The following is a 22,411-nucleotide window of genomic DNA, read 5'->3' as shown; positions in this document are numbered from 1 at the left end:
AGATCTCTTTGGCAGAAGGGGCAAAGTCTTCCCCTCCTACTTTGGTAGTAGAAGACAGGACTGGTAAGGAAGACCATAAGCAAGTGGTAGGTGGAGGAGGAAAGAGACACTGCTATTGGTCAATTTTCCCACAGATCTGGCAGTCCCAAGTGATTATCTTGTGACTTACTACCCAGACTCATCTTGTACAGCATCTGGTTTTGATGTACTACGACAAATAGCAAAATGGGTGCTAATTTTGGCAAAATGACTGGTGAAAAGGATGGATCATCACCAATGCTGTGTATCTGTGGTGTTCAAGATGGGTTTATTTAGCAAGGCCAACCAGACTATCCTACCCTGCACACATTTCTTTCATCAACCAGCATTAATTGGCATATCAATTGTCAATAAACACATGGTTGCAGCCATTTAAATCTAGGAGGGTACTAGCATCTTTTTTACAATACAGTCTGCTCAAGAATATGAATGATGTTGCTCGGTGTTCTCAAGTTGGGGGGGGGGATTATGCTACGGTGTCATACCCATCAACCTGTTAGTATAAGAAATCTGGACAAAGCCTGAGAAAATGTGGGGGGGGGGGACAAAGGTGCAAAAATAGGGACAGGTTTTAAATACTGCTCTTACAAACTTTAAAAGTTACTAGAGTAACAGGGTTTGTGTTAACATACACTTTCTGAAGGATATGAAGTCTGAAGCTCAAATGTATATCAATACTTCATGACTTCAATCCTCACAGTGATTTGCCAGAAAATCACAAATTTTATAAGGAATAGACCAAAAATACGAGGCAAAAATTTTGAAATCACGGGGTAGGTATGGTATTAGCAATACATGCTTCAAGGAGGTAAAGCTGCAAGTTGTATAAAGTTGATAGGGATTGCTGGTTAACCAGTTATTAAAATCAGCATACAGTCATTCCCAGTCTCAAGTTTCAGGGTTACAGTTGGGTTTTACAGTTTGAGGAACTTAATTACTTAAGTTTCTTGCAGGGATGCATAATACCGAAACACACTACATTTTTACTTCTAACACTGCACTAGCCACATTTTCAGAGATGATCTATTCCTTCTGGTTATTTCTATGTCCTGTAATTGAGATTTGTCCCATTATGTTGTGTTACCCTTCACACATGCACGCACACAAATTCAAGAGTAACAAAAATGGTCACTTAAACAGTCACTACATATCTCACAACAGTTCCTTTAGAGAGAGGGACTAGAAAAAAAAAAAAAGAGAACACATTAAAAATTAACATACACTGCTATTTTAGCTACAGTATGGAGTGTTACCCAAGAATGGAAGCTCTGTTTAAATAAGTTGCTTACAAGTTAAGGGTTTTACTTATCTAAGAAATTCTCATAACAATGTGTAACTTGGCCATTCACATTCTCTCTGGGTGACAACATACAAGGATGGGCTTCTTACAGACTATTCATCTTAAACAAATATTTCAGTCTTATCAAGCATGCAGTATCTGTCCGTCTGTGAGAAGCAAATGCAAAGTATGTAGAACAATGAATGTCTCCAGTTTTAAAATTTAGTTTGTTAAATACATCTGGAGTTTATTCAGAAAAACTAGGGAATGAATCTTCCCAACTGCCTGCTAAAATGCAGTAACACAAGTTAGCATATTAACTGAATAACAAAATTTGAATTTTTGTAAATCCATTCTTTAGCCACAAAGATTTATCTCCTAACAAGGAAAATATACAGATTCTCTCAATATTAAAAAAGATAAAAAAAACTACACAGAGACTCATAAAAGTAATCAGCCACTTTTTTTATGAAAGACGATACAGTCTACACCCTTTCTGCTCACAAGTCAGAAATAAAATCTTATCTCAGGTCAAAAAAGTGAAAGCTGCTCTTATGTTTGAGAAGAGTCAATCAAAAACTACCTCCAGCAGGGAAATGACGCAAACTACTTTAAGCTTCACAGTGGGAACAATAAAAGCTTTCACCACCAAGAAAAAATTAAAAAGTGCAACTATTCAGGAGACATTCTTTGTATTGGGGTGGATAACAAGTACCCTCGGTGTGAGGGTGGATAAAACAAATACCCACTGTGCCGAAAGTGGATTAAAAATAAATTCCACTTCCCCATAAACTAAATATGAGAGAGAGAGACACACATATATATATATATATATATATATATATATATATATATATATATATATATATTATAAAGAGCGGACAGTACCTGCCACGTCATGTGGCTAGGTCAGCCTAGCACAATAAGCAAGGACCCCAGGCTCAGTGTTCCATATGTACCTAGTATGCCTCTGTACTTTAAAGTGTAGGATGCACAGTATCATGGAAAAGTCATCAGTTGCTATCGACAAGCACCAAGTATTTCTAGGGCAATACAGTCTGTTTTGTAGTGTTCCCAAACTTAAAGGGCAACACACATATACACGCCCCTTCAAAATCAAATCCACCCCCTTAAAATGTTTCACAGTGTTCTGTTTGCCACCCCACCGTGCCACTATAGCAACCTCAGGAGTGTTGCATTATGAAGCTCTCATCTTTTCTATGAAAAAGGATCCCTCAAGTTATTCCATAATCTTTTATTCCTAAGATTTCTAAGAACTGCTCCTGCCATTTCACGAGCATGAAGATTTTTTATGAGCTATTTTCGTACGCAATCTTTTCCCACCTTCTTACCTCCAAGGTACTATATTAAAGCTTCAACAGACACAAACTGTAGTTATTCACTGTTGCATGTGCTTTGTAATGTAGTTGCCACAAGTGGCTGCATTGCCCTCTTGAGGAAGTGCCCCCTGATTAACAGGCAGGTTCTTGCACATGCTCTGCTGCCAGTCTCACAGGTGTCCCCCCCATCATGTGTGCCATTTTTTAACGTGTGTTTACAAAGACACACACTTAACACACCCATACCCAACTACAGTGACACACACAAACACACACACACACACACACACACACACACACACACACACACACACACACACACACACACACACACACACACACACACACACAGCTACAGATGGAAACATCTAAAAGGAAGAACGACTTTCGATTTCTACTGCTTAAGCCCATATTCTTTTGCATTTTAACATCTAGGAGTATGCCTTACTAAATTTGTCACACAGTTAGTTTAGCTTCAGGGCACTCACTACCACCTATGACCCAGCCCATTTCTGTTACAAGTACCATCTCCCCTTATCTGTGCACTACTTCCCTCGGTTTTTTGTTACAAAGATGAATAACTCTGCTGTCCTTTGCACCAACCCTAAAATGCAACATGTGGACCCACTTACCAAACAAGTTTTTTTTTTTTTTTTTTTTTTATCCACACCACCCAAACCCTCTAAATGAATCTGGCTACAAATGTTTTCAATAACTGGCTGTAAAAAATCCTGCTGCTCTATGTAACAAGCCTAAAATGCCACTTGTGACCCTCTTCACTAAAAATGTGAAGTCTCTTTTTACCCATTATATTAAACCCCTCTACGCAAGATTTCAGCTGCAAACATTTCTGTCACTGGCAGAATAAAATTTCTTTCAAGGCACTCTACAACGTCACTTCCAAAAACATGACGGAACAATCCCAGACACGAGCAATATGTTAAACATTAGGAATCAGAAGGCATCGGCCCAAAAGCAAACATTTTTTAATTTGTCTGGCAACAAACTACTGGGAAAGCTATCAAACTGGCAGCCTTCTGGTTAACGAAAGTAATAACAGAACACAGATGTCCATATTGATTTAACAACCTTTTCTTACTAATGTCAAAACAACTGTTTTAAAACAATAACTTTACTTAAATTGGAGTACTTCAACTCTATGGCTCTTATTCAAAGCCAGACATTTAAACCATCCTGGAGCCAAAAGAAACAGCCAAAGGATAAGATGTTCTAGAGATACTCTCACAACAATGTGGGAGCTAGTCTCACGTTTAATTCCCGAGATGTCTTTTGCACGATACAGTGCTATGTGCCTTGCTAAATTTCAGGAGAAGTGCTAGAATCCCTCAGTCACACTACTTTTCAAAATCAAGATTATATACACAGTCACTGTTTCCCTTCCTCCAGATTTCCACAGAAACGGGTCAAGAAACTGGCCAAGGCTACAAAAGAAACAAATCTAAGATGTGCAGAAAACGCTACAAGGCAAGAGCTACCCATAACTCAGACAAACTTACATGAACCACAACAAAGTGCCCACAGATACCACCATTCTCCACCTTTGTTCACAACAATTGCAATTTTATGCAAAAGAAAATTCAATATTCTTTAATTTACCCTTAATGTTTAAATTATGTGCAAATCAGAGTGAATTCACATTTTTACGTAAAAAAAGGACTCCGACATTGGAAAGTGTAGCATACATGACTAGCATGGGAAACAGACGTGCATGCCAATAAGAACTAATATCATGAAGGATGAGAAAGGACGTAGCCAGATGTAGCATACATGACTAGCATGGGAAACAGATGTGCATGCCACTAAGAACTAATATCATGAAGGATGAGAAAGGACGTAGCCAGATGTAGCATACATGACTAGCATGGGAAACAGACGTGCATGCCACTAAGAACTAATATCATGAAGGATGAGAAAGGATGTAGCCAGATGAGGATTAGTCAGAAGAGCCACAGCTCAGATTAACACAAGATAGTACAAGGAAAAACTGAGGGTGAAGTAACAGAATTATGAATTTCACATAATGGAAAGTGGATAAAAAAAGTCAGGAAGACATATTAACACGTGCACATGACAGGTAGTTGTCTAGAGCAGCAGAAGAAAGTGCAGGAAATGTCTTGCTGGTAAAAGCATGCCTGAAAAGCTGTGTACGACTATAAAGACATCATCCTAAAAACATCAGTTATAGGGTGGATAGTTTAGAATCCTACACAACTAAAGAAGGGTATGAACCAGAAACTATGAAAAGCAATCACATCATCCTTAATGACAAGGGAAAGACGAGCAGTGCAAGTGAAGCCGAAAGGTCATAAACTGAAAATGCACAGAGTCTGGAGTTCTTGCCCTCCGCCACAAGTAACTGACCCTCCTGAGGATTAGGAACACACACACACACACACACACACACACACACACACACACAATTTCAGGCAGGCAAAGGCAATGATGCCCTCCTAGCCGGACAATCCACCAAAACAGTTATTCCCATAACAAGTGTCCAAGTTGTTCTTAAAAACATCTAAACTAGTTCTTAGTTTAATTTAATTTGTTAGTTCAATCCATGCATCAGCTGCTGTCTCACATTACCAATTAGTACACTTCTCACTCCTACATAATCTTCTACACAGGTTGTCCGATTCTCTACTACTTTTTGACAACCCCAAACATTCCCACAGGTAGTGGTCTCTAAATGTCCTGTATACCTCAAGGTCTCCTCCTAAATATTTATATGGCACACTGTAAAAGTTCAGATATTTTAAAACCTTCATAATAACAAACTTTTACATATATGGATACCCTTGATATCTCTCTTACAAAAGGTTTCTATATTGTCATTCCATACTCTACGTTTGGTCTAATATAACAAAAAAAAAAAAAAAAGGATTTCATTATTTCCGATTTCCTACAATTTTATTAATCTTTTTATACAATCTACAGTTCGACAACTATCATTAACCAACTGGTTGATACAATTAGAAAAACTCAGAACTTGTCTACCCATATACTCAGGTCCTTAGTTGAATCTACTATATTAAATATTCATATCTCAATCTGTCTCCCAAATCTCATACACTTAGCTTTCGATGCATTTGTCAGCATATTATTCCCCTGTGCCTACATTCTCGATTTAGTCAAGTTATTTTGCAGATGTGCCCTATCTTTAACAGATGTAATCAATTTATCCATTTTCCGAGTCATATGCATACAGATTGTAGAACATCTCAGAAGAGAAAAAGATACAGCGTAAAAAAGTATGGGCCTAGGATAGAGCCCTGTGGGACACCCTGACTGTAACCTAGAATTTCATCTGTCCAATTGCTGGAGGATAAATTTGTCATGTCCTATTTGTAAGCCATACAGCTATCCATTTCATCAAGATCACATAAATACCAAGTTGTTCTAAATTATTGATCATTGTTTTCTCTATGACCCCAGCGAATGAAGTGTACATAAATTATGTCATAACTTTTCATTTACAATTATATTGTCCTGCATCTCCTTCTTTTAAAGGCAAGTTTAACAAATGCATGTCTTCAATCTTAAAAAAACACAAAGGCTAGCAGCAGAAAAAACAGACGGAAAATACTGAACCAAAGCAAATTTCTTTTGTTTGGTGTAGTCACCAAACTTCAGACAAAGCCATATAAAACCAATACCCTTATATACTTGCTTACATCACAAGGGTTCAACAGCCAATTAAAAACTCTACAATTATGTGAAACAGATTTGCACTCAAAGTCATAAAAAGACATACTTAAACTGATATGTTAGTTACTTTGCATATATTTTACTAAAACCTGTGACTAATATACACATATTTACGAAATAGTTATCCGTCGTAAACTTTCATCTTTAAAAAACTACTAATGGAAATCATTTTATTTAACCCAGGAGGTGACTTGGCATTCAGGTAGATCTGCCACCATGTCTCTTTACTTTCAAGTATTAAATTTCCACGGTCCACCTCGTGGGTCCCTTATCTGATAAAATACTAGGAACTTAAAACTGTGTAAAGGAAATTTACATGTCTGTATAGGGCATTAGTATCCCTACGGTGTGAGATGTCATAGAAATGTTGATAAATTCTTTGGGATAGCCTTCTTTGAGTCTTTCCAATATAAAATGCTGGACATTATTCACAAAACGCAAGATTCCCCCCTATGAAAAACTATATCTTCCCCCAATATGAATATTTTTTTGCCTATCTGGACATTGGTCCCTTGATGCACATGGCTGCATTGATTACACATACCACAAGGGACCATTTTTCCAATGGTGTTATCACGCCCACATTTCTCCAAAATATTCTTAATATTTAAGCCCCTCCTGAATACAATATTGGGGCTAGTGCCTAGCTTCTCTACCAGGTCATTGTCATACACATGGCTGCATTGATTACACATACCACAAGGGACCATGTTATCACGCCCACATTTCTCCAAAATATTCTTAATATTTAAGCCCCTCCTGAATACAATATTGGGGCTAGTGCCTAGCTTCTCTACCAGGTCATTGTCCATAATAAATGATATTTCAATTTTTTGCATAAAATATCCCCGACTATAACACTACTACTTTAAGAAGTTGTAATAAAGGGACAATGCACCTCACTTTAATTCCTCAAATGTGGATGAAACATTTGTGTAGCGTCAATTATTCCATTAGTGTTTTGTTCAATATTCGTCTCCATAATATCCACCTCTGTTCTTACCACAAGGTGATGTTCCCTTAATAATGGGATGTATACACCCCTATTTTGTTTGTCGATCACTTCATTACGTATCTGACTGACCATTCTCTAGGGGTATCCTCTATTATAGAACATGTTTGAAATTACAAGCACTCTACTAAAAAAATCCGAATCGTCTGAGACCATGCGTGCTGCTCTAACCATTTGTCCCACTCCACACTTAATATGAATGGGATTGGTTACTAAAATAGTACAAACAGGTGTTTGAATGGGATTGGTTACTAAAATAATACAAACAGGTGTTGGAATGGGTGGGTTTCCTAAAAATGGTTGATTTTAACCTCGGTCCTTTTTTCTTTTGTCATTTTTTTGAGATCAAAACATCAAGGTATGCTACTTTGTCACTACTCACTATATAAGTGAATCTTAGAAAATCCATAGTTTGATTTATATATTCACTAAAACCAGTTATTTCAGATGAAGGTCCCTTCCAAGCTACAAACAAATCATCCAAATGTCTTAACATACATACTAATGTAAGAATAATAGGGACTGGGGTACAAGAAGTCTCTCTCCCACCATGCCAGGATTACATTTGCAAATGGGGGGCCACACGCAGAACCCATGGCCACCCCTTCCATTTGTTTGAAGTAATGTCCCTCAAAATGAATATAGTTGCATCTCAAAACCAGATCCATAAGTTAACATAAGGTGTTAATTTTGTCTTGATCGTAACCCATACCTTCAGCTAAATAAAGCAAACCATTCTATACCCTGTTCATGCGGTATACAGCTAAACAAATCCTTAACATCAATAGTTATAAAATAACCTCCAGTAAATGGTGACAAGTTGTTACACTTGGTCAAAAATTGCCAAGAATCAACATAAATTAGGAATGTTACTAACTTTTGATTTTAATTCTTTATCCAAAAGCTTAGCTTTACAACTAGTCTTACACCATCCAGAATCTACAATTAGTCTTAATGGGGGGGGGGGGGGTTCTCCAGATCTTTGTGCATCTTGGGAACCCCAAAATTAGCAGGAATCCTTGGCCATTCAGTAATCATGCAATTGCATTCATGTGCTGTAATTTGATCTTGTGTGAACATATCTAATAGTTCCCAATCCACTCTTTTGTAACCTACATGCACTTCATTAATAGAAACCTCGGAGTATGTACCACCATATAACATTTTAAAATTTTTCTGCACATATTCATCCTGCTGTACAACAACAATGCCCCCCCTCCTTTATCTGGGCGCATAAATCTAGGATCACTGAATGACCTAATATGCTCCAATAATGGTTTCTCATCATTACACATACATCCAATGGATTAATATCTGCCAAATAATGCCTAAAGTCAATTTCACATCTCTTTTCATAGACTTTCAATACATGATGTACTTCAGGGTTAAATACACTAGGCATTCTAATAGTTGTACAAATCTCTCTCAAATAATTTTGTTCATTATAAAATATAACATGCAGGTTCAAATTCCGAATATACAATTTTAAATCACAAATTAACCGGACTAGGTCTACCGATTGGCGAGGAACAAATGTGTACCCCTTACTAAACAAATCAACACATGCTTAAGTCAAGGGTACTGAACTAAAATTATACATTTTTTATACATTTTAAAATCATGGGTTGCATTTTCTATAATGGTACATTTTTTTTGAACAGTCACCTCTAATATCGGTTGTCATTTGTGTTAGTAAAACATATACAAAGTAACATTATCAGTTTAAGTATGTCTTTTATGACTATTTGATTGCAAATCTGTTTCACATAATTTAATATTGTAGAGTTTTAATTGGCTGTTGAACGCTTGTGATGCAAGCAGTTAAGTATAAAAGTGTATTGGTTTTATATGACTGTCTGATGAAGTTTGGTGACTACACCAAACAAAAGCGCTTACAAATAATGCTTTGTTTGGGGTTAGTTTGCATAGCTCTTCAATAGAATCTAAACTTAAATTTCAGTATCTGAAGTTACTACGATACTTTATCACCCTCTTTGGAGAACCAAACTGCTTTGCATAAGCTTTTACAACTGTATATTTATATAATCTCTTATCTTGGAGAATACATTTTAGAACTTGCACAGTTTATCAAATTTGTACTACCTTCACTCCTACCACATCTTATGATTCTATTATGCTAACAATATTTTTATAAAACTCATTCAAATTTTCTTCATTTAGTATCACACTATGTTTAATGTGTCAGTTTAGCTTGTTTTTCAAAGTTATAGCTCAACCTCTTTTCCATTTCTTACATTTTTTTTACATCTCTCACGTATCTAGTTCTTTTGGAAATCAATCCTCCTGACCTTGTATGCCTACACCCGGATGGTAAACTTTTTTTCTTTTTGCAGTCACTCTCTCTTTCAGAACTTGCCTTATTCCTTCTGCAATTTTTGCACTGAATGTATCACTCCAATTAGTTTTACACAGTAGCCATTTTCCTTCTATACAGTCTGTTATTAACCTTCTGTACATTGGTTTACATTTCATTTTGGCGGAATTATACAGCAGTAATTTAACCTTCATAACCCCATGGCCACTGCCATTGACGGTGGTAAAACTTGACAAAAAGTAACAGTCATTTCCTTAGGAACACAAACAAATCTCCACGTTCCACTCCCTGTAGACTTTTTTTTACCATCTGATGCAATTATTGCTCCTGAACCATGTTGTAAATAATTTCCTTGCTAATGTTGAAGCAATTTTATTCCAGTCTATTTCTGGTCAACTGAAGTCCCCAGACACTATTATTTTTCCCTCCAGTGTTTAATGCAAGAAATGTATGAATTCCTCTAGATCATCTGCACTTGATTTTGGCAGTCTATACACTCCCAACAACTGTTATATGTTCCAGGGTTACCAGAGTTAAACCATCTACAGTGCTGGTGATGTCATTGAATATAGCAATAACCCACGCCTGGGTGTGGGTAATGCTGGATTTATCCACTGTTGGTGTGGTTTGGTCACGAGGGCGAAGCCCGAGTGGCCAAACAGACAACCGTGGGTAAATCCAGCATTACCCACACCCAGAAGTGGGTCATTGCTATTATACAATGACATTAAAGAAAAAAAATAATTACTTTTCTTAAATAATGGCATTGTATAATGCCTCCTTGCTGCCCTTCCGCAGCTGTCTGGTATTCTGTGGCAGTTCTGATGTACTGGGCATGCTTATGCAGTACATCAGAGCTGTGGGCAAAAGCAACGAAGAAAGCAAGATCTCCGTTGCTTTTTACAAATTGTCTCATTATGTTAAAGGAGTTTAACATAGCGAGACAGCTTTTAAAAAAGCAACGGAGATAGGAAGATCTCTGTTACTTTTTTTTAAAGCTGTCAGTGTGTAAAAAGCAACAGAGATCTTGCGTTCTCTGTTGCTTTAAAAAAAAAATCCAGGCGACCGGACATTTCCCCCCATTAGTATAACTCTGATTTACAACGTGCACGTTTTAGAATATTAATGGGGGGTCATTGTATAATGTGTAATAATCACAGGTCTCATAACAATCATTAAGCCTATCATAACACCTCCACCTGATTTTGTGTTAGGATGTCTGCTACAGCAAAAATATTTATATCCTGATGGAACTGGTTTCCAGTCATTATTATTCTTTAACCATGTTTCACAAACTCTACCTTGTGGAAATTACTACTGCTCAGAGCATTAAAACAACCAAAAGAGATACAGCAAACACTGCTATCTGTGAAGTGTTAAATCTCTGAGCTGGCAAAAATCCTGTTTTGTTTTAGTCAAATATTGCAATTTATCTGCTGCAAAAAAATTTCTTCCTTGTCTTGACAACTGCACGCCACCCAGTCTAAATACAAGTGTGCAAGGCTCATATGCTCGGACACACACACATTATATATATATATATATATATATATATATATATATATATATATATATACACACACACACACACACACACACACACACACACACACAGTTTTTTATGTCAGCATTACCCAAAAACATATTTTTCATGCTAATCTGACTCTCCTTTCTATATGCGATTTGTGCACACCAAGACCCAGATGCTCAAATATAAGAATACATTTTACACTTCTTGTATTTGAGCATCTGCAGTCTTGGTGTGTACAGCTTTGTTTTATCCACAGTCAGGATTTTTTCCGGATTGTTTTGGGTGTATGCGATGTGGGAAAATAAATAAACTTCCCAACACCTGTACAAGCTATACTACCTAAAGGAGCTATTAAGTTCCCTACTAACAGGGAGTCCTTGCAGATAAGACCATTTAAACCAACATGAACAAAAAAATAGCTCCATACTTCCTTACATAAAGGTAGTCTAAGGCCTCTTTTTATATCCTGTATTTTTGCTCCTGCCAAGAAAAACATTATTCATTGTGCATTATCTTCTCTGCAAATTTAAGTATCAGTTCCTCTAATAACTGAAACTCCCATTACAAGTGCATCATCTTTGACTAGCTCTGAAGAATCTCCAACTTCTAAAAAAAGTATTTCGGCTTTTCCCAGTTAGGGGTCGCCACAGCGGAACTCCGGTCCGCTAATGAATGGCAGCAGACTTTTACGTGCTGGCTTGCCGGGCCTAACGCACAACCTTCAACAAAGGAACGCCCATTCACGCAGGTCGCCACACAGAAGACGCCCTAACTGAGAATCGAACGGCCAACGTCTAACTGTGAGGCGACAACTTCTAATAAGCTTTCCAAATTCAATTTTGATTTTTTCCTTTTTGTCTCTTTTTTTTCCATCTTCTCTGTTAGAAAAATTATGCCTTTTTCTACAGACTGAATGTTTACTGATCGAACAATATTATCATTACTGTAATGTGAGTGATACATTACAAAGCAGTATCCTTTTTAGTATCAAATCCCTTTGTATTATACACATCAATTTAGGTTTCCTCCTTTTTTGTGAACTTCTTCCTTTCTTTTTTTTTTTTTTTTTTTTTTTATTTCTTCTACATGCTCTGAATGGAAAGAAAAATAATCTGTGATTGGATGGGTTACAGATAGCCAACTGAGAGAAATTTAAGGTGATCCTTGGTTTAAAAACTCACCATCTTGATTTTCCTGGAGTCAGGATGCTACCTTCAGTAGGTCTGGTTAAAGGTGAAAATTCAATAATGAAATAAGATAATATACAATTGTATAATTATGTTATTTTATCAATTAACACTGATAAATTTTTTATTTTACATTTGTTGACCGGGCTAGTCTAGCTGGATATATATCCATTTTCAGTAGAGGCCCGGGGAGAAAAGCTCCACACAGATATACAAAAGTATAAAAATATTGTTACATGGTAAATAAAGGATTAATAAACCAAATAAAACAGGAAGTTAATTACATTTCAGAGATCAAAACACTGAAAAGTAACAGTGAACATAATATTGCTAAAGCTAAAAACAGATATAATACAGTAAGTGTTATGTACAATAGTTCACATCAGGTTGAAGGATTTAAACAATAAGTTGATTAGAGTTTAAATAGTGTCAGTCTTAATTACAAGACTAAGCATTTAAATGTTTGGAAGTTTGGTTAGAAGAGAAGTAAATCAGGGATGAAAGGGTTGTTAGTCAGGGTTACTACAAGGGCATAGCCAGTGCATTTGGAGGTGTTTTTTTTTAAGTTTTTGTTTAAAGAGTGGCAGGGATGCAATTACTCTAACAGGTTCCATTTTTTTTCCTACTGTGTTGGTAAAGAGAGAGTCACCAGCTGTATTATTAGACTTTAAACTAGCAAGGAGTTTGCTAGAAGAACGTAGGGAGTTCAGATTATTATATGGGATTAAGAGTTTTGAGAGTATAGGGGTATTATTGGGTTGGTAAAATATCTTGTGGGCAATTGTGAGTTGGGGGATTATCAGATGGTTTTGGAAATAAATGGATGGTCAAAGGGGAGGGACTTGTTGAAATGTGTAATCAGCACTACAGGAAATGCTAAACCTTGCAAGACACTTTGTAGGGTTACCACCTGTCCCACTTTGCGAGGGACAGTCCCTCTTTGGGCAGTTGCGTCCCGACCAAAAATATTAAAAACGGCAAATGTCCTGAGATTGTAGGACATAATTAGGTCCCATATTTTATGTAATAGTTGCATAAAATTAGATACGGAAATAACTAAATACCTAAACGTTACAAGAAACCGAATAAGCAACTAAACTGCTACAATAACAAGCTTTTATTTAGGCAAAAAAGTAAAGTTCTATCCTTGTACTGACCGTGGGTATGTGTCGGCCTGTAAAATCTGATGCGAGTCCCGAAAACGTCCCACTTTGGCCATTTGAAAAGGTGGCAAGCCTAACACTTTGGGATACAACAGATGAAGAGAAAAAGCTATTTCTGACAGTGAATCAGCTGCAGACCAGTTAAGAGAACCACTCATGCTAACTATAGACTGTGTTTTATTCTGATCATTCCCCTAACTATTGCTCAAAAGAGGTGTCAGATCCCAAGGGCTTTGTAGTACAGAATTTTAAATAAAGTCTGCACTGTACAGAAATGTATTAAACTGATAATCAAATATGAAAAAACAAACAGATCCTTTATCAATGTTGTTGAAAAAAACTCTCCAAAGAATAACAGAGGTTTTTCTGCATCATCATACAGAAGCCCATAAAAACAAACAATCAGATGGTCTTCAAAGTTTTTACAACTACTAGCAGGCTTTGATGCCAACTACTTAATCCAGCGTTTCCTCTATGTGCTTTTTTGCCTCACCCTAGTAGTCTTGAGCCCACCAATTCCCTCATAGAAGGGATACCTGGAATGGAGGAGACAGCCTACTAGATGGTCTGTCAATCAGGCAGTTAATGAGGCGTTTTGTGCCCTTGTTATCATCCAAGATATTTCTACCTCCATAACCCCGTTCACCATTTCTTTTCCAACACAGTCGATACTTTAGATGGAAACCCATAGCAGGTCTCTAAGCTACCTTCCACCCCATCTTCCTTTTAGTTTTAAACTACCTGATATAAGTACATGCACAAACCTAACCACATCCCTAGTGGCTGACGGGAGCACCCATGTCAGAGGATCTCAAGTGCTCCATAACATCACAGTCTTAAGACTGCTAAGCCCATATCCGCAGTCTTGCCATTTGAATGCTACGTAAGCCTCCGTTTGCAGGATGGCAACTGGACAATCATAAGTCACCTCTACCTCCCTCCTTACAGGATAGGTTTGCTGTCACTGGCAGCTTACTCTCACCTTCCCCTGCTCAGCTCCTACTTATTTAATATTTGCTAACCAAGTAGATGAACTGGTGTAAGGACTCTTCAGTCAAGACCCAGGACAGAGAGGCCAGATGACACAACTTAACATACAGACTGTAGAATTATTTAAACAGAAGTTTACACAAGCATTGGCAGTAACACAGTTATAGACATAGCACACTACTGAATTTTCATTTTGGAGCACATCATTCTGAATTTTCAGATAGGCACAGTTCATTACTGACAGAGAAAATTAGAGTGCACTTCCAAAGAAACATTTCACTGATTATGATACAAGCTGAATTAGTACTAATCCAGTAGATGGAAAACATAATTGTTCTTGCCTTACAGGCACTTCATAGCCCACATCTATGAAGCACTTACCAGTATGCTATTTTATCAGACAGCTTTTTAGTTTTAAGCTAAGTTCATTTGTTCACTTGCATCATGTCTTCTGGGAATCTGATTCAAGTGCAAGTTTACTTTTACAGAAGGCTTTTTCAGCACTGGTAAATGTGTAAGGGGCCTGGCTAAGTGCCCTCTGTATTTCTAAGGCTAAAGACCAGACAATTTAATAGGGTCTGTAAAGGTAGACAGTATCCAGTACTGAAGAGCTTTTAAGTAAGGGTGTTAAGTAGCAGCTAATTTCTTGATGAAACTGTAAGCCATCTACCACTCCTGTAGTGCAGCGGTATTCTCTACTGTTAGCATAGTTGATGGAGTAATATTTTATTCTGTAGACATGATAAGCAACGACCAAACTAATAAACAAATATAGATGAAAAGCCACCAGCTAGACGATAAATATTGTTTAATAACAAACAAAACTTGTACAGCTTGTTCGAAGTACGTTTTAGCTGTACAAGTTTTGTTTGTTATTAAACAATATTTATAGTCCAGCTGGTGGCATTTCGTCTATATTTGTTTAATATTTTATTCTCAGTGATTTCCAAAACTATGACATTACTCACATTAGATTTCCAATCCAGGGGGGAACTGTATTAAGGAGTCCATATTCAGTCATAGGAATGAGTACACGGATGGCTAGGAACGTACTGCTTCTAGAATAAGGAGATTGTTTATTGCATGGGTTAAATTAAGTTGTTCTAGCACTCTAACTTCTGTCTCTATGGAAACAGTAAAAGTGAGAGAAGGATCTAACATAATTCCCGTAACTTTGGAAGGTGGATGTTGGAAAAATGTTAAAAACGGGATTCAAACATAACAGGAGTCTTGCTGGTATTTACAAGTTTAATGTTGGCTAACCAGTTCCAAAGTAACTCAAAATCAAACTGCAGCTTTGTAGAAATTTCATGAGTTGATTTTCCATGCCTAACAAACACTAACTCATCTGAATATGTTATGCATCAAGTGCTGGGAGATCCCAAATGATTCTGTTAATAAATAATGGGAATAAAAGTAGTCCAAGGACAGACCAGAGTAGGTCTTCATAGGAAAGATTTTCATTTGCTGAGAAACCACAAGATCCATATACTATGTAAGACCAAGTGGCTAATTAGTTGTAAAACCATTGCATAACCACTGGAGAGAGGCTGTAATCTGCAAGCACAGTCTTTTCTTGTGATTGATGTTTTGAAGGCTCTTTGACCTTAAGAAATGTCACTCTAGAGAGCATTTACAGTGTAGTTAAAGTCCTGTAACTGGGATGGAAACCATACTGCTTAGCCGTCAGCAGGCTTTCCTTGTGTACATTCATAAATGATTTTTTGTAAGTATTTTTGTTAGTGGGCAAATGTTAGCAATAAGGAAGAGGCCTGAAGGGTCTACTACTCCCTGTATTTTAATGAAACATATTTATCAGAACTAGTTCAAAATGATGTGAAGATTACTGATCCTACAGACATTGCCAACATACTGGCTGACAGGTTCAGTGCAAACTTCTCCCCTCCCCAAAAGGAGAGATATCTATACCAAGCGATTGCAGCCCCCCAAACATCTCCAACGCCCAAGTGAGAACTGCTCTCTCCAAAGCAAAAAACACAGCATCCATGGGACCTGATGGTGTCCCCGGCTGTGTGCTCCACGAACTCAACGAGGAATTAAACCCACAGCTAGGACAGCTGTTTAATCATAGTCTTACCTCTGGATACGCACTCCAGGAGTGGCGCACTGCAACTGTGGTCCCACTTCACAAAGGCGGTGCCTCCACCCACCCTGGAAATTACCGGCCCATTAGCTTGACAAGCCTTATCTGCAAAGCCATGGAGAGGATCATAATGGACCTCATAAATAAAGACATAGGGAATTTGCAGACTTTGGATCCATCCCAGTTTGGCTTTGTCAAAGGCAGATCATGCCTTCTAAACTTGGTTGACTTTTTCGAAACAGTCACCAAAGCCATTGATGAGGGAAATGCAGTCCATACAGCCTACCTCGATCTGGCGAAGGCCTTCGATATAATACCCCACTCGGGTATCATTGAAAAACTCATCAGCTTAAATGTTAACCCATACATCACAAGATGGGTTGCAAACTGGCTGAGTGACAGAACCCACAGGGTCAGAGTTGCTGGCGCCATGTCAGACTCAAAGCCTGTCACAAGTGGTGTACCACAGGGCTCAGTCCTGGGCCCACTCTTGTTTGGCATCTACTTTTCCGAAGTACAAGCAAACACAGGAGGGTTATGGCTGACAAAGTTTGCAGATGACTGCAAACTGGGCGCCATAGTAGAAAACACATCTGACACAGATATCCTTCAGAAGGGTCTCACAGAAACGGATAACTGGTGCCAGAGCCATGGCCTAAAGTTAAATGCCAAAAATGCATAGTCATACCCTTCGGGAAAAACAAGGTTACCCCTAGCTACCAAATAGGTGGCAATCCACTGAGCACAGAAGAAGTTATCAGGGACCTGGGGACCCAGGTTGATAGTAGTCTGTCATTCGACACCCATGTAGCTAAAGTAGTTAGGAAGACCTTCTACATTGCCCACCTTATCATGAAGGGATTCTCATCTAGATCAAGGGAGGTCATAGTCTCCCTATACTCATCACTCATCAGACCAATGATTGAGTACAATGCCCCATTCGGAATGTATCTGACCCGACACTTGCAGCAGCTGGAGAGGCCACAAAAGTTCCTCACCAAAAGGATAAAGGGTCTCAAACATCTGTCCTATGCTGCCCGACTGAAAGAACTCCAGCTCTATTCAGTCGCCACCGCTTGCTCAGAGGTGACCTTTGCCTAACATACAAGGCCATGTCAAACCCAGATTTGATGAATATGCTTCACCTCAAAAATCTAGATCCGTCAGAGCCACAAGGGCGGGAGACTTAAACCTCGACATGGCTATTAATAGGACGTGCTGGAGGGATAGATTCATCACCCAAAGACTCCCTATGCTGTGGAATAAAATCCCGGTATATGTGAGGCAGAGCACCTCGCTGGCCTTGTTCAAGAGAAATCTTGACCAATGGATGGGAGATCGCAGATATACCCCAGGGATTACCTCAGTGTCACTGCTCAACAGAGGCACAGCAAAATAATGGGTATAGTTCCCCATACTAAAGGGGTGGCGTAAGCCACAAAACTATGGGCTAGGCTTGTAAATGCCCTCGGGCAGATAGCCTAGTATGAACCTATGAACCTATAATTACTGTGCATTTACAACTAAAATGAACAATTTGTAAATGCCCTCGGGCAGATAGCCTAGTATGAACCTATGAACCTATAATTACTGTGCATTTACAACTAAAATGAACAATTTTTGTGGTAATGGATAAGTTAAATATAGGTAAGAGGTTTACACAGAGAGGGCTGTCTACTCTGAGGCTTTCCATGTATAAAGAGAAGACAAGATTGTAATGAATTTTTAACAGTTCTTGTCACTTTTATTAGTAATAATTTTGAAGTAGAAAGGGGAGGTCATATTAACTTGCTGGTGAAGTGTGAGTGATGTGTGAACCATTGTGACATGGGGGACTGGATACATTTCTAGCTCTTCAAGCTCCCCATGTCACTACTCCAACTCAGGTTGCCTGAGCAACTGTCAGGGCTTTTCCCCTCCAAATCACACAGCTGGGCAATGTCTTCAAACTTCTTCTTCCCAGCACCAGGAGAAGGAATCGGGCCTAAAATCCGATGCTAAATTAGAGGGTGTGGTTTTATAAAGTGACATCATAACAACAAATTTCAAAACATCTTTGGGAGATGGATAAACTGTAGATGTGACAAAGGACGAAGCATAGGATCTTTACAAACACAGACCATCTCAACATGGAGGACTATGGTTAAAGATCTTTGAAACAGAGTTATCTGATAAAAGCAGACACATTTTGCGGCCTCTCCAGTAGATGGTATGGTTTAAAAGTAAAAGAAGATGTGTATAGGGTAGCTTAGAGAAATCTTAGAAGAAGTTTTCTGCTGGTGGGAGAGTGCATCTGAAGTACTGGCTGTGAAAGAAAATGAATGGAAAATGACTTCGGTGAGAAAAGGGTGGAAAGAGCTGATCCTTTGTGGCCACTCCATGAGATTGTGGGGTGGGGGTGAAAATTTAAAAGGAGATGGAGAGCTCTGCAGCTTGGAGAATTTGCAGTGAAAAGTACTGGTGAAGCTGGTCAATTTAATGTACTGATTTTAACAGAAAAGTAAAGGGAAAAAGATTGTTTAGAGGCTTTGCTGACTACGCAGATTACAATTATATTAATTTATGTAATAAGAACAGCTTGTTTATTCAAAAAGGAAGCCAATTTGAAATGTCTTATAACTTTCTTTAAAGATTCCCTAAAAAAGATAAATGCATCTCTGAATGCTTGGTAGGGAGATTCTTTTTCACTGCGCCAAATGTTGATCTAAAATTAACTAGGGCATGAAGATCTTTGGACATCTAAGCATTAACAGAGGCATTTCTGAGCCTTGAGATAAATGGAAGTAGTAGTTCTAAAGGTTATTTTAAAGGCTGGAGAATAGGCTGGCTGCAGTAATGTTATTGCTACAGAAACAGACAAAGCCAATCAAGAAAGGAGATGGTGATGGAGGACATTTCCTTCTTCCCCCCCCCCCCCCCCCCCCACTACAGGCAGACACTATAAGGAGACATTCTAGAACTGTAAAGTAGATATGCAAGGACCACATTCTTGGACTGTTAGAGTATAAATGAATGCCAGCGATGAGGAGGATACGCTAGGTGTGGTCATTAAAAAGTGGATGTACCTGGATTTTCCGATTGTCTGAAAAGTCACTGATGAAGAACAAACCAAGGAATAGCTACTGAAAACAGGGTTAGGTCTAGTGTTCTCATTAATCAAGGTCAGCAAGGGCTCTCAAAGAGTTCATTTTTCAGTTGACAAAGCAGAAGTCCTCAAAGTCTTCTGTTATGTGCCTGGCTTTTAAAACACTGAGTAAAAAGTATTGCCAAGTGAGGCTGGTAGGGGTAACACAGGCTAAAGCTAGAATAAAGTTGCGATAAGCATCAACGATGATCCAGTTATGGGGTACTATCATCTGTGGCAGTAAAGTGTGCTGACATTGAGATTCAGACTGGGTTTGTTCAACAAAAATATGCTCAGACTTTTACCTGGACCTGGTGGGGCATCTCTGAGTTACTGCAGCTGTGGAATGGGAACTGTGCCAAAATTCAAGGAAGTACAGTTTATATTACATGCTGCCACAGCTTAGAAGATTTGCTTTATATGTCCTCTACTTCTAGATGCAAGTATTTAGGGAACTACTCAAAAATTAGCAGTGGAGAGGGCTGAAGGTTTAGCTCTTGTAAATGAACTACACATTGAAATAGAAAGAGGACTACAATGGTCAAGTTAAAAAGTCCGAGGGCCTGGTGGATTTTGATGGACTGGTAGTTACATTATCAGAGGAATTAGCTGTATTTGGTCTTACCTTCTGGGTGGTATTATTTGTTGGGGAAAAAAGGAGCTAAAATCATTAATGACTAAAAGCATTTTTTACTCTTTGGGAATTGCATATTATTACTCATCACATTATTCTAACACCAAGTTAGAATGAATACCAATAACTACAATGTGTCCAAGACTAGATTGTTTTAATCCACATTATACACTTGTATACAGGATTATTCAGAGAAGAAACTGCCATTACTATGATAAGAATGTAAATACTTTTCCACTAAGCATTTACAGATTAAGAATAAAAAAAGAAGCAAGGATAACTCCACAGAAAGGTACAGCAAAATAAAGGAAAATGTCAAGAAGCACTAACTAAATGATAACTAAAAAAGTGTGTTTATTCTGTGCACCTTTGGTCTTATCCATGGTTGTATTCACCCCAAGGATGAACTCCATTGTAAATTGGCATCTCGCTCAGTGTATGACATCGGTCTAGAACACTTTTTCATAGTACTACTCATCCCACGCAGCTGTCTTCACTTCTCTTCCTTATCTCCCCCAGGGAGAGGTTGAACTAAATCTGCCTCTCCCATCCCAGCTAGCATTACAATGTACATACCTCTGAAATTCCATCACATTACAGGAGCACAGTTACAGAGCTACACTCCAACTCTATACCAACACTGTGACACCTGTAATGGGCTGTCAGGTGGCCCGAAAGTAGTTTAAAATACACCCCCCAACATTTCTGTTTGTGTTCTTTGGATCTCCCTAGGACATCATTCCCTCGTAAAACAAGTGCACAATAACAATCCATGAAACAAATATAGAATGGCTATAAAACTACAAATAAAACTTATTTATAAACAAACTTCCCAAGAATTGGGCGTGATGTAAACATTAGGTGTCTGAGGAGGTCGCTGCACATACTGCTACCATAGTGTCTATGCCACATACCAAATGCCCTACCAATAGAAGTCTCCGCACCACAACCATTAGCCAAATTCTACCCTCCCGACTGATGAGACAAGGAAACGCACATCTTGAATTTATAACGTTTCATATAACAAACACAAAGTTTTCCAGTCAGAGACAGCAAAGAAAAATAATCAATGTCCAACACTCACCTGTTATAGTTACAACAAAAGTAAGTCCCAGTAGCAGTAGGTGATCCTTACGATTGTATCTAACGTTTCCAGCTGGAGTCCCCAGAACAGCCCGGAAACACGACTCACTAACTTCAATCACCTTCTTCCTCCCTCAGCCACATAACTTTCCAAAAGCTTCACTTCTTAAAGGGACAGTACCACCCCATAAAAAGGCCTGTGTACGCCTGAGCCCAGGTACAGGTGAAGCATCACGTGGGTCAGCGGCCGCGGGACAAGTGTAGTGCGCGTAGTAGGTGGCACAGGCCCTCTACTGGTTTGTACACAGCAATGTCTTGGGCTGGTGCTGCAGAGCTCAAGGCTTTCCTTGCTGTGAAAGTCAGCACGTTACAGCCTGGCTTCCATTCAAAGCTGATTATACATCCCTGTCCTGTATACGTACAGTACGCGTGTAACTTGGTAGGTTTGAGCACTTCTTTAGCATGGGTTCAAGGGGGGAAAAGGTGCACTAACACACACACAAAAAGTGCAACGGAAAATCATGTAAAAATGCAACATTTAGTATCTTAACTTCCTTTCTCTGAAAGTGCATATTATGAGAATGACAAATCGCAATGCAAAGAAAAAATACATGCGGTTCATGGCCTTTAACAGTTCAAGATTGTGTATCATATTACCTTTCTGAACTAATTAGTATAATATTTAAAAATTGTCATTGATTTTGGGCCTTTGCCTCCTTATTACATGGGGGGGGGGGGGGTTGCCGAAAATTCTTGAGCAAAGAAATTGACAGGCATGAGTACATATGAACAAAATAATTGAAATGAGATAGTACAGAGGAGGAAGATGAATAGAGGGAATGAAAGAAAAAAAGTAAGTGGTAA

General features: G+C 38.4%; 1 protein-coding gene across 1 annotated transcript in view; it reads right to left on the bottom strand.

The window, feature by feature from the left end:
- The window catches only part of SYTL4 (synaptotagmin like 4), a 975,777-nt gene extending 954,021 nt beyond the window's left edge, over nucleotides 1–21,756 (bottom strand). Inside the window, exon 1 of the mRNA XM_044057514.1 lies at nucleotides 21,549–21,756. The gene's annotated coding sequence lies outside the window, so the exon portion shown is untranslated. The remainder of the gene's footprint in view (nucleotides 1–21,548) is intronic.
- Between the last annotated feature and the right edge of the window lie 655 nt (nucleotides 21,757–22,411).

The sequence above is a fragment of the Protopterus annectens genome, chromosome 15.part0 (assembly GCF_019279795.1).
Source record: "Protopterus annectens isolate FY-2018-M chromosome 15.part0, PAN1.0, whole genome shotgun sequence".
Lineage (NCBI taxonomy): Eukaryota > Metazoa > Chordata > Ceratodontiformes > Protopteridae > Protopterus > Protopterus annectens.
This window is presented reverse-complemented; position numbering and strand designations above follow the sequence as displayed.